Source organism: Diceros bicornis, chromosome 19 (genome assembly GCF_020826845.1).
Source record: "Diceros bicornis minor isolate mBicDic1 chromosome 19, mDicBic1.mat.cur, whole genome shotgun sequence".
Lineage (NCBI taxonomy): Eukaryota > Metazoa > Chordata > Mammalia > Perissodactyla > Rhinocerotidae > Diceros > Diceros bicornis.
Genome location: NC_080758.1, coordinates 47,595,225 through 47,608,224, shown reverse-complemented (window position 1 = coordinate 47,608,224; position 13,000 = coordinate 47,595,225). Strand labels below are relative to the sequence as shown.

General features: G+C 42.8%; 1 long non-coding RNA gene across 1 annotated transcript; it reads left to right on the top strand.

Annotated features, from left to right (window-relative positions):
• The first annotated feature begins 7,339 nt into the window (after positions 1-7,339).
• Positions 7,340-9,767, top strand: LOC131418165 (uncharacterized). The gene is made up of 3 exons (XR_009222864.1): positions 7,340-7,450; positions 7,671-7,810; positions 9,626-9,767. It is a non-coding gene; the product is annotated as an uncharacterized LOC131418165 (long non-coding RNA).
• The last annotated feature ends 3,233 nt before the right edge of the window (positions 9,768-13,000 follow it).

Genomic DNA, 13,000 nt, shown 5'->3' with positions numbered 1-13,000 from the left:
CTCGCCCCGCGCCGCTTCGGGCCAGCGCGCGGAGGGGAGGGGCGGGTTGTCGGGGGCGACGGCCCCACCATGCACCGCGGGTGAACATGGCGCCCCGACGCTGTGCAGGGGGCGGGGCGGGGCGCCGTGAATGGGCGGGGTAGACGGCCGTGGAGGGGCGGGGCCCGTGGAGGGGCGGGGCGGAGGCGGGGTGTCGTGGGAGAGGTTGACGGCCGCCTTGGGGGGAGCCGGCCCAGGCTGCACGCTGCGGGATGGGCAGGGGTCCTTGGGGGTTGGGTGCCCAGGGCTCTCTGCCGGAGACTGGCGTCTTCCTTCTCCCTAACCGTTCAGAACTCTCACGGGACAGACCCTGGTCCTCCTCCAGGCGGAGCCGTTCTCTGAGGGTCAGTCAGAAGACCACTCCTGATCCCCACCATGGGTAAAGGATGGAGCGTGGCTGGGAGCAAGTCACGTGATCATTTTTTGTCCTGGCATGAAACTACATTAATTTTGCAAGATGCATTCTCTTTCCCTCCCGCCACCTCTCCCTCTCTTCTCCCCAGGATATGCTGAGTGCCACGCACTGTGCTAAGCTTGGTTTCCTACCAGCACTTAAAAGCAAAAGAAAACACCACAAAAAAGGACAAAATTGTAAGCAACTGTGTTCAGCCCTGACAGCAGAACAATCCCTTACCTGTAAATCCGTGCTGACCATAAGGATGTGGTTAATGCTGTAGGTCACATTACTAGTTGGTGAGGAGAGGAAAGTTGCTAACAAGTTGCTTGCAAAGCAGACATTTGTTTGTGCAGATATAGAATCCTGTAGCAGGGACTTGAGCCAGGCTGCCTAGACTCAAATCCCCTCTTCCACTGCCCAACTGTGTGACCAAGTGCAGGTCACCCTCCTGAAGCCCAGGGTTCTTTATTTGTAAAACCAGGAAGATTGTTACTGCAGGGCCTAGCTATGCCATTGCTATAAAGATTAGATCTGTTAACGTGTGTAAGTGTTTAGAAGAGGGCCCAGCACATAGGAAGCATCAGTTTTTATCAACATCATCACCAACTTGGGGGAAAAGCTTCCTGAAGAAAGCCAACCATACTCCAAAACCTGCAGGGCAGAAAAAAAGAAATTATAGTTTCTTTAGTCTCTTATTCTTCATTTCTTTTGGTTTCTTTTCTCAGTCATTAATTTCACTTACTTGCAAGGTGTGACTTAAACTAGTAAATCAATCATTAGCAAGAGAGATGGACTACTCAAAGGTCGATAATATAAAATTATAATGTTACTTAGCCTTCCCTTCACATTTGCCAGGGCCAGGGCAAGAGTGTGAATGGACGCCCTCATACCATCTGTCAAAATATTAAACAATTATAAATCAAGATGACAATTTGTAGATAAAATATGTTCTCTCCTCCTACCTTGGCCAATGTGCCTTCATAAGAACCTGGAAAGCCAGAGGGAAATTTAGTTCTCTGACTCCTTCCCCAGCCAACTCCTTTATTTCCCGCCCCGGGCCCAGTCTTGCACTGTGAGGGGCTGCACACACTGGCAGGGATGTGTGTGTCTCCCCTACGCCGCCACCCCAGTCTACAAGTCCTAGCTCTGTCCTCATCCTCACCTCAGCCTCCTCTTGGCCACTCCTCAGGCCTAAGGGCGAGCACCTTGCAGGAAGTGATAGTCACCCTTGCAGGAAGGGTCCAGGAAAGAGGTCTTTAAGGGCCTCAGAAAGGAGGTTAGGGCCCTTTGAGCAGGGATTGTCAGGGTGATAGGTACCTGGAATGTGTTGCAGAATGGGGTGTGTGTGTGTGTGTGTGTGTGTGTGTGTGTGTGTGTGAGAGAGAGAGAGAGAGAGAGAGCGCACTCTAGGCAGGCATGTCCCCTGGCCCTGGGCCTCCTTGCCTTGCATAGAATGGCATGGCCAGAAAAGGGCCAGAACAGGCTTTGTAATATACAGAAGCCAGGGTAGGGGCCCTCTTGCCTAGGTCTAAGGGTAATCCTGATGTTACTTTTATTTAGTTATATCAAATCATTATACCAAATTGATTCCATGGTAGTTGTGGACCTTAAACAGCCAGTTATTTCTCCAGCACAAAGAGGTTTATTTGGGATCAGCAAAGAATTGCAATCTAAGGTCTACAACCATGTCAAGCCACCTGCAAGTCCTGCAGAAAAGGGAGGAGAAACTCTTATAGAGGGGAAGAGGAAGTTGGGAGGGCTAATGTAAACAAAGAGTCCTCCAAAGAGGAGGAGACTGGGAGTTTAAAGTGTAGTGGCTTTTCATTGGCTGAGTTGTGGTAGTCTATCATTGGCTGAGCTGTTGCTGGCAAGAAGAGGAAGTCTTTCTTCTTCCTATTGGGCTCTGCTATCTTCATAGGGTGTCAGAGCTCCCCCTTTTGGCCACCTGACTCCATTTTAGTCAGGTTTATGTTTATTAATTTCCACATAGTGTACAAAGGTTTACTTTAGTGATTTTAGTGCAAACAACATTGTACTACAACCCTGGCAAAAAAAAAAAAAAATGCATCTTTTTAGCATATTTTATTTAGGTCTCCCCTCACCCAGATTAGTTTTCTAAGGGAAAAAAATCCCCCAAACAATTAATGTAACTAATTATTTTCAGTAAATACATAGAGTAACCAGGTGAGGCATCGTTTAGCATCCCAAATTTTTATTAGGCCATTTTAGGAGAGTCTAAAATTAAATATAATTAAACAGTAAATAGATAATTCAAAATAATTAAAATTTGCATTCTATGGTTGATTTATTAATGACATATGACAAATCCAAATGCAGGACCCTCTTTATTAACAATAACACATAGCAAACTAAATGAATATTTCTAGAGTATTTATGCTAAAATTATGCATTCTAAATGGTGACAGACTTTTATTAAATGCAGAGTTTTTCACTTTGAATATTTAATTTGCTGGAGCACTCCCTTTTAATATTGTTCTTAAATCCCTTTATATTAGCAGAGCTGATTTCTGTAAACAGCTCTGATTGTACTTCCTGGACCACAGGCCATGAAGTCTGCCTAGATGGACAAGTCTTCTTATAAGCTACAGAATGTCTTAGCTGCGAGTTAGAGGGAATCTAGCTTCACCCCCTTGTTTTTTTAGAGGAGAAAAAGGTTCAGGGCAGGTAAGGGACTTGGCCCGGGTCACAGCTGATTATCTGTGTAATGTTAATGAGTCTAGTTCCAAAGATGGGTCCCTAATGGCCCCATTAGGCAAAGAGTAAAGAAAGCCAGTGTTTCATCTCAGTAGACATATGGCTCTTTGGGTGAACCATATGAAATTGCCGTTTTTGTAGCTCAGAAACAGTTGGATCAATGAATGGAAGATTGGTTTTGGAAATATGTTGAAATTAGAATTTTACATTTTAAAATGTAAACACCACACAATTTTAAAATTAAATCCTGTATATTTGAGTCAATAACTGCTTGGATATTATATTATGTAGTTTGCTAGGGCTGCCATAATAAAGTACCACAAACTGGATGGCTTAAACAACAAAAATTTATTGTGTCACAGTTCTGGAGGCCAGAAGTCTGAGATCAAGGTGTGGGCAGGGTTGGTTCCTTCTGAGGAAGACTCTGCTCCGTGCCTCTCGCTTAGCTTCTGGAAGTTTGCCAGCAATCTTTGGCATTCCTTGGCTTGAGGTGCATCACCCCGATCTCTGAAGTCATTTTCACATGGCATTCTCCCTGTGTGCATGTGTGTCTCCAAATTTCCCCTTTTATAAGGAAACTAGTTATATTGGATTAGGGGCCCACCTTCCTCTAGTATGACCTTATCTTAATTAATTATATCACAATGACCCTATTTCCAAATAAGGTCACATTCTGGAGTGCTGGGAATTAGGACTTCAACATACGAATTTAGGGGGTACACAATTCAACCTGTAACAGACATGAACATGGAAAGTATTTCATTTTGCAATCACTATTCAGAAATATTTGACATTGCATCCTATGCTATTAGAAAATTCACTTTTAAGTAGAGATGACTCAAAAGTAGAAAGTAGGGAGAAAGGCTGTGATGCCACATGAATATGTATGTGGAACCCCTCCACCCATTGAGCATTTACACCAGTATAAGCATTTATTGCCTTATTTAAACCCAATAACAGTCCTTTGAGGGCACCTGGCCTAAGATCATGCTGCCAGTATGTTCTTGACCAGCTAGTGGTAGAGCTAGAATTCAAACAGATCTTTTCCAAATCCAAAGTCTATCCTTTCTTATCCTCCATTCTATATGGCCTTGAAACTCATCATTTGACAGCTACTGATATTTTTTATTTTCCTTGTATGAGATGTGTAAAATATATATTTTGTGACCCAGAAGGGTTTACACATATACATGGTTCATTATTTGAGGAATAATATTCATTGACATAGAATGCATTTTTTACCTGCTGTGATATAACACTATGTGTTCACCATTCTGTTAATTTTCCTCCTTAGCACTCAGTAAGACTACGTTTCTCATCCTTTCTAGTGGTTAGATGGGTCTATATGACCCAGTCTGGCAATGAAGTATGAGCAGAAGTGATATAGCCACTTCCAGGCCTGGCCTCCAAACATCCTGCACTCTCTTCCTTATTTTTCATTAGTTGGCCAGCTAGATGCAGAGGATCCAATGGAGAACTCTGAGGCCCTGGAAGAAGAGTGGATGATTGCAAAGCATAGAGCACAGAACTGTGTCTTGGGCAAGAACTAAACCTTCAATATATTGAGCCACTGATATTTTGAGGTTGTTTGTTTCAGCAGCTGGCATACTTATCCTGACTAATACACAAACATTCCATGCAACAATTACACAAATGCACCAAAACAACTTTCTACAACATTTTCAATGGATTTATGTGACTATCCAGATGGCGAAGGAGACTGAAAACCTGGAACTCTGAGATTAAGAGTTGATGTCTGACAATGGAATACTACTAAGTCAAAAAAAAAGATGAAATCTTACCATTTGCAACATGGGTGGACCTTGAGGATATTATGCTAAATGAAATAAGTCAGATGGAGAAAGACAAATACCATATGATTTCACTCATATGTGGAAGATTAAAAAAACAACAAAAACAAACAAACACATAGACACAGAGAATAGATGGGTAGTTACCAGATGGGAAGGGTGGTGGGGGGAGAGTGAAAGGAGTAAAAGGGCACAGTTGTATGGTGATGAATGGAAACTAGACTTTTGGTGGTGATCACAATGTAGTCTATAAAGAAGTCAAAATAGAATGATCTACACCTGAAATTTATATAATGTTATAAACCATTGTTACCTCAATAAAAAAATAAATTTTTAAAAAAGGAGTCAATGTCTGAGAAGAGAAGCCTAGATAGTGAAGGCAAAGTTACAATGAAGAACCATCTAGAGCAGCTCTGGCCAATAGACTTTCAGCAATGATGGAAATGTTCTATTCTGCGCTGTTCAATATGGTAGCTGCAAGCCACATGTGGCTATTGAGCAATTGAATGTGGCTAGTGCTACTGAGGAATTGAATTTTTTATTTCATTTAATTTTAATTAAAATTTAAATTTTAGAGGACATGTGTATCTAGTGGCTATGTATGGGACAGTGCAGATATAGAGATAAAGTGGAAAGATGGATTAGCATGGTGGGGGAAGAGGGGAGTCATAAATTACTTGGAAGTGGAAAGGCAGGAACTGGAAGGTAAGATGTCATCCTTGGTGGGAGGTGATGATGGTCAAGAGGAGAGGTACGATGGTTAATTTTATGTGTCAACTTGGCTAGGCCATGGTGCCCAATTGTATGGTCAAACACCAGTTTAGATGTTGCTATGAAGGTATTTTTAAAATGTGATTAACATTTAAATCAGTAGACTTTGAGTAAAGCAGAGTGCCCTCCATAATGTGGGTGGGCCTCATCCAATCAGTTGAAGGCCTTAAGAGAAAAGACTGAGGTTCCCAAAAGAGGAAGGAATTCTGCCTCCAGACCGCTTTCAGACTCGAGACTGCAAAATCAACTCCTGCTGAAATGTCCAGCCTGCAGGACTGCCCTATGGACTTTCAAACCCCCACAATTGCATAAGCCAATTCCTTAAAATTAATCAATCTCTCTCTTTCTCTCTCCAGATATAGATATAGATGTAGATGTAGATGTAGATGTAGATATAGATATAGATATAGATATAGATATAGATATAGATATAGTTATCTATCTATCTTAACTGGTTCTGTTTCCCTTGAGAACCCTGACTAATACACGAGGGCATGAGGTTACTAAGAACATTTTGCTCAAATGTATTTGTAATAGCTAATTTAAAACAATAAGAATCAGGTGCAAATTCCAATAAATAAAATGAAATCATAGATTCCCTCATTTTATTTCATATCGTGTAAACCAACAACTAATGTGTGGGTCTCTAAAATACACCAGTTCTATGAAAGCTAAATAACAGCCAAACGATAGAACAATAGAGTAGTTGAATGGCTCCAGCTAGAGCCTCACTAATTCAGGGAGATGGGCTCCCTCTGTCTCACAGCTCTTGCATGCCTATTTCCACTGAAGTCCTTGAGGTCTCCAGGATTATTCATTTGTTGACAAAGCGGAATCCTCAGAAGTGATAAATTCCGCACACCCAAGTCCTTGTACTCTTTTCTCCCTGCGTGGTGTCTCCCTGGATGGTGTCTTGGTTCTGCCTGGGAGGGACTACTCCACAGCCTTGGACTCCTGGTGCGTGGGGAGCATCCTTGCATCCCTGTAGGTGCTGATGTCATGCATGAGCAATCTTTGAATGCTGAGATTCTCCTCAAAAATCATTTGGTGGATTTCATAATTGTTTGCCACTTAGATGCACTTCTCATCAGGGTTCAACAAGTACTCCTAACTACAAGGATTGGAAACAAAGGGATGCTCTAGGCCTGCTCTCACAACTCACAAGCAGACTGAAACCAAAGAGTCTTGCATAATAAATACCATTTAATTTGATGTCTATGTGTTTATGCTTACAAGGTGACAGGGTACCAGGTGTAAAACAGTCCACTTCTTATTGTCTGCAATTATCCATGGCATTTGTCTTTGTAGAAATGTTGGCTTCATTCATTCCTGGGGCACCTGGGTGGTGTCCACCACAGAGAACACCCTCCCTGCTCCAACAAACATTTGCCATTGTGTCCTAGAGAAGTGTAGAACACAGAGGTTGAGAATTTTGGCTCAAGTGCCCCTCTGCGTGGTATACTACTACTTCCTCTTACAAGCTGTGTGACCTTGGGCAGATTACTTAACCTTGCTGTGTCTCAAATTCCTCACCTGTAAAATGGTGATAGTAATAGTGCCTTCCTTTCAGGCTTGTTGAGAAGATTAAATGTGGTCGTCTGTGTGATGCACTTAGAATCACGCCTGGTAGAGTTAGCCCTCGGTAAACACAAGCTGGCATCACTTCTTCAGAGAGCAAGAAGAATATCCCTTTGGGAGACGAAGAGAGTCATCAGAGGTAAGGGCCCATGTTCTGCTTCTTACTATTTGTCTCTGTCTCTCAGAGTCATTTCCTAAGCGTCCTCTCTGTCCTTTATCAACGCTGCTGGCCCTGCACTCACATGCCCACTCAGAGGGGTCAGGTCTCCTGAACTCATTGCTGCTGACTCAGTAGCTGACATCAGTTGGGAACCTCAATCCCGGATTCAGTTTCAGTCCTTTTGTGTCAACCCTGGCAGTTGTATGGATCCCAGCCCACCACCCCTCAGGAACAGAAAACCAGGACACGGAAGGGAGCACACAGCACCATGTTGTCAAAAGATCACATGCTTTGGAATCAGAAGACCCGAGTTCAAATCCTGACTCTGCCTCATATCAGGTGTGTGGCTCTGAGCACATTTCTTAACATCTTGAATGCTTCATTTTGCTCATTTCTAAATGAAGGTAATGATATTTTTATTTATGAAATTATTGTGAGTTGTGAATGAGGTAACATTTGAGAAGCTCTTAGCACAGGCCTGGCCCATAGAAAACATTCAATAAACAAATGGTTCCAACTTCTCCCTGAGAATTAGGAGCATTCCTAATTTCCTAGGACTTTTACGTGTAACCGAAGAGGAATGGCAAATGATTCATTTTGTTAATGGTTGTTATGTGTGTGCACGCTCACGTGCACCAATAAATAGCTAATATTAGCATAGCCTTACTTTGTTCCTAGCTCTTTACATGTATTATCCCCATTTTTTAGAAGAGGAATTTGAGGGCACATCAGGGTTAAGCCATCAAACCAAGGCGGCACATCTCATAAGAGGAGGAGTGGTATTATAACCCACATGATGTAGCACAGAGCCCGAACTCTCAACTATTGTCTTCTACTGCTTCTCACAATGGCAAGTGTTTGTTACAGCAGGGAAACTGAGGCATGAGAGGCTGTGTCCTATCCAGGGCAGGCCACTGCAGTTGGAGCAGACATTGGAGTGTGGCCTGTGAAGGTGAGACAGAGGCAGTGCTTCTTCGCAATGGTAGACCTTTTTTGGGTTGGACTCAACCTAGAATCTTTTCAGCTACTTAAATAATGCATTGAGAGTATTTTGAAGCCATGTTTCATTACCATAACTCAATCATAAGTCTTCTGCAGGGAGGAAGACTGGCATATATTTCTTTGGTGTTCTTCAGCCCAGCTCTAGGAACAGAACCCAGCCCAGAAGACCACCCAAAAATACTAGCTGATGGGCAGATGTAGCAATAAGAAGCCATTTTAAAAAATTGAGGTATAGTTGACATATCATAAAATGCACTCTCTTAAAGTGTACAATTCAGTTGTTTTAGTATATTCACAAAGTTGTGTAACTATCACCAGTACCTAATTCCAGAACATTTTTATCACCCTGAAAAGAAACCCTATACTCACTAGCAGTCACTATCCATTCTCCTGGGCCCCCAGTCCCTGGATACCACTAATCTACCTTCTGTCTCTATGGATTTGCCTATCCTGGAAATTTCATATAAATATAGTTATACAATATGTAGCCTTGTGTCTGAGGAAGCCATTATTTTTTAAATGCAATAGGATAGTCACTGTGGAAGCTAGCTTCCACAATGGCCCCTGCATTAGTTTGCTGGGGCTACCATAACAAAGAACCACAGACTGGACGGCTTAAACAATAGAAATTTATTTTCTCCTAGTTCTGGAGGCCAGAAGTCCAAGATCAAGGTGTTAGCAGGGTTGGTTTTTTTCTGAGGCCTCTCTCCTTGGCCTGCAAATGGCCACCTTCTCCCTGTGTCTTCACATGATCTTCCCTCTAGTCGTGTCTATGTCCTAATCTCCTCTTCGTATAAGGACACCAATTATTGGATTAGCCCCACCCTAGTGACCTCATTTTAACTTAATTGCCTTTTTAAATGTCCTACCTTCAAATATAGCCACATTCTCTGGTACTGGGGGTCAGGGCTTCAACATATAAATTTTGAGGGACAAACTCAGCCCATAACATTCCCCCAATATTCCTTTCCACCAGGAACTCATGCCCTTTTGTAGTCCCCTCCCACATTGAGTCTGGGCTAACTCATGTGACAGTGAGTGACATTCGAGGATGGCTCACTTGGAGGTAAACCAGCCACTGTGTTGTGAGGACACCTGAGCAGTCTTGAGGTAAGGGACATTTGGAAAGTAATTGAGTCTTCCTGCTAACAGCCGGTACCAACTTACCAGCCATGTGAGGGAGTGTGAGTGGATACTCCAGCCCTGTCTAACCTCCTGATGACTGCAGCTCTAGCCAACATCTGACTGCAACCTCGTGAGAGATCTCAAGAGAGAACTGGCCTGCCGAGCTGCTCTTGAATTCAGATCCACAGAAACCATGAGATAATAAATGATCCTTGCTATTTTAAGTCATTAAGTTTTGGGGTGATTTGTTATGCAGCATTAGATAACTGATACAGCTGAGTGGGATGGTAGTGGTTGAAGAAGTCAATGATTATTATATACCCATTATCTTTTAGCCATAGAATCAGCTGTGGGAATTATCTTCAAGCCTCACAAGAGCTCTGTAAAATGTGTGTTATTATCACTGTTTCACTGAGGCTCGGGAGGTTCAGGAACTTGCCCAAGGTTTAAATCTACATGCTTTCTACTGTATCACTGAACCATTGCTGTAGGATGCCCTCAACCAAGACTGCTGTTGTGAACACAATTACTTGCTATCACTTAGCAGCAACAAGAGTGACCCCAAATGCACCTCATACTTACCTTGGAATCTACTTTGGAAAAGTTACCCTTTTGCATTCAACATTTCCTTCTGTTTTTTTTCTCTTATACATTTCTTTCCTTTCTTTTTTCTTGTGTGTGTGTGTATGTGTGTGTCAGGGTCTTCAACAAAAATGATTTATTATATCTCACAAATCTGTAGGTGGCTGGGCTCGGCTGGGTGACCTGGGTTATATATTAGGCTGCATTCAACTAGGAGCTCAGCTGAGACTGGAATGTCCAAAATGTCTTCACTCTTCTAGCTGGGCCTTGGTATAGCTATTGGATGAACCTCTCTTTTCACACGGTCCTGCATCCTTCAATAGTCTAGCTCCTTTCTCTGATGGCTGGCTTCTAAGAGAGATCTCATATATTTCATTATTTTTTCTTTTAAAGCTCAAGTTTTGTTTTTTTTTTTTTAAGGAAGATTGGCCCTGTGCTAACATCTGTTGCCAATCTTCCTCTTTTTTCTCCCCAAAGCCCCAGTACATGGTTGTGTATCATAGTTGTAGAGTTGTAGCTCTTCTATGTGGGATACCACGTCAGCATGGCTTGATGAGTGGTGAATAGGTCTGCGCCCAGGATCCAAAACCAGGATCTGAACCGGCGAACCCCGGGTCGCCAAAGTGGAATGCGTGAACTTAACTGCTACGCTACTGGGCCCGCCCCTATTTCCTTATTTTTAAAGCAATACATCATGCAAAATTCAACTGTGAATAAGATATTCAGTGAGAAATATCCCTCTTATCCCTGCCACCAGCCCTCAATTTTCTTTTCCCAGAGGCAGCCAGTTACCACTTTCTTAACTAGCCTTCCCGATTATTCTGAGCACACATCTATGTCTATGTCTATATGCATATGTATATCTCTACATTTCTAGATCTATAGCTATTATATCATTTGAAATAAAAATGGTAGTATTCTTTACACGTTTCTGATTCTTGTGTTTTTGCTTACCATATCCTGGAGATTTTTGTATATCAGTGTATGGAGAGCTATAGCTCTACCTCATTCTTTTTTAACAGCTATATAATGTTTCCTTTTATGGGTGTTATGTGAAACAATTTAATCAGTCCTCTCTAGATAGACTGGTTTTTTTTTTGTTTTTTGTTTTTGTGAGGAAGATCAGCCTTGAGCTAACATTCAGGCTCATCCTCCTCTTTTTGCTGTGGAAGACTGGTTCTGAGCTAACATCCATTGCCAATCCTCCTCCTTTTTTTTTTCCCCAAAGCCCCAGTAGATAGTTGTATGTCATAGTTGCATGTCCTTCTAGTTGCTGTATGTGGGACGTGGCCTCAGCACGGCTGGAGAAGTGGTGCGTCGGTGCGTGCCCAGGATCCGAACCTGGGCCGCCAGCAGCGGAGCGTGTGCACTTAACTGCTAAGTCACGGGGCCGGCCCAAGGATAGACTTGTTTTTATTTCATATACTATGATACTGACAGTGGTGGCATTTAATGCAGTGACTTCTATTTGTTTTTCTTTAATTGACTTAATAATGTCATGGGGGTAGGCATCTTTCTGGTATATCACAGCACCTCCCCACTGTAGTACTACTAGTGGGTCATTCATGAAATGTGTGCATGTGTCATGCTTATGGAAGCATGTGGTACAGGAAATGCTGCTGACACATACCTCTGGGCTTTTTAAAACTTGTATCATTAACTCTTATGCACAGATGTGCTCCTCTGCTTTAAATCCCCTCTCCCCAATTTCCATTAGATTTTTTAATACCCCATACTACTACTATTCCATTATTTTAGAGAAATTATCCCTTCTTGGCTTCAGTGACCTGCACCTGAGCCCCTCCTTCAATCATTAGCTGTTTATGTTGCTGCTTAGAACCAGACAGTCAGATCTGTCCTTCATAACACCATTCTTAGGAGACAAATGTGGCAGACTCAGCACTGCACTGTTCGTGTCCAGGTTTATACTACTCAGCACTGTGTCAGCATGGCCTCACGTGTATCACTCCCGTATCCAGTGAGACTAAAGGACATAGTCTAGAGTCAGAAGACCTGGGTTCTACCTATAGATCTGCTACTAACTAGCTTGATCATTTTGACCTGCCTTGGTTTGATTCCCAAAAGCAGACCTCAAGATAAGATTTCTGGGCACAATTAGTTTATTTAGGAGGTGATCCCAGGAAGTGGTTGAGAAAGAGGGGATGAGAGACAGGGAAGGGAGGAAGCACATATAAGGCACCTTGAGCAGCAGGTTACCACTGTGTGCAACTGTGGCTCAATTCAACGGGGACCTCGAAGGGCCTATGTAGACTAGAACAGAATTGAGGGATGAGAAGGTAGGGTTTTTATTATCTACGTAGTCCCATCACTCATTAGTGGAGAATTGCTCCTGGAGTCTTAACTCCCTAGTGTTTTTCATCTTCCATGCTCTCTTCCCAGTGCACCCTAGGACCACAGAACACCCTCAGGCAGAGAGAAGCAGGCTGCCCTTGGCTGAACAGAAACCGTGAAGGTAGCTTCCAGGGTTGGACCAAGGAGAAATGGACTCTGACAGAATCTGCTATCTTTAGAAACAGCATATACATTAGCTAAGAACATAGTCTTTGGCTCCTTAATTGAGTACTCCATGATAGATCAACAAATAAGGCCTTTTTGAGCACTTACTCTGGGCCTAAAGGGTGTTTAGCATTTGGGGGCACAAAAGAAGTTTCCATAAGGAGCTTAGAATATAAGGCAAAGGGCAGTGACGTGTGCTGAGTGTTTGCCCTGGGTGGGCCTTTAAAATACCCGATCCCGTCAGTCCTGATATAGTGTGGCAAGGTAAGCATTATTATCGTGAGGCTCTGAGAGGTTGATTCT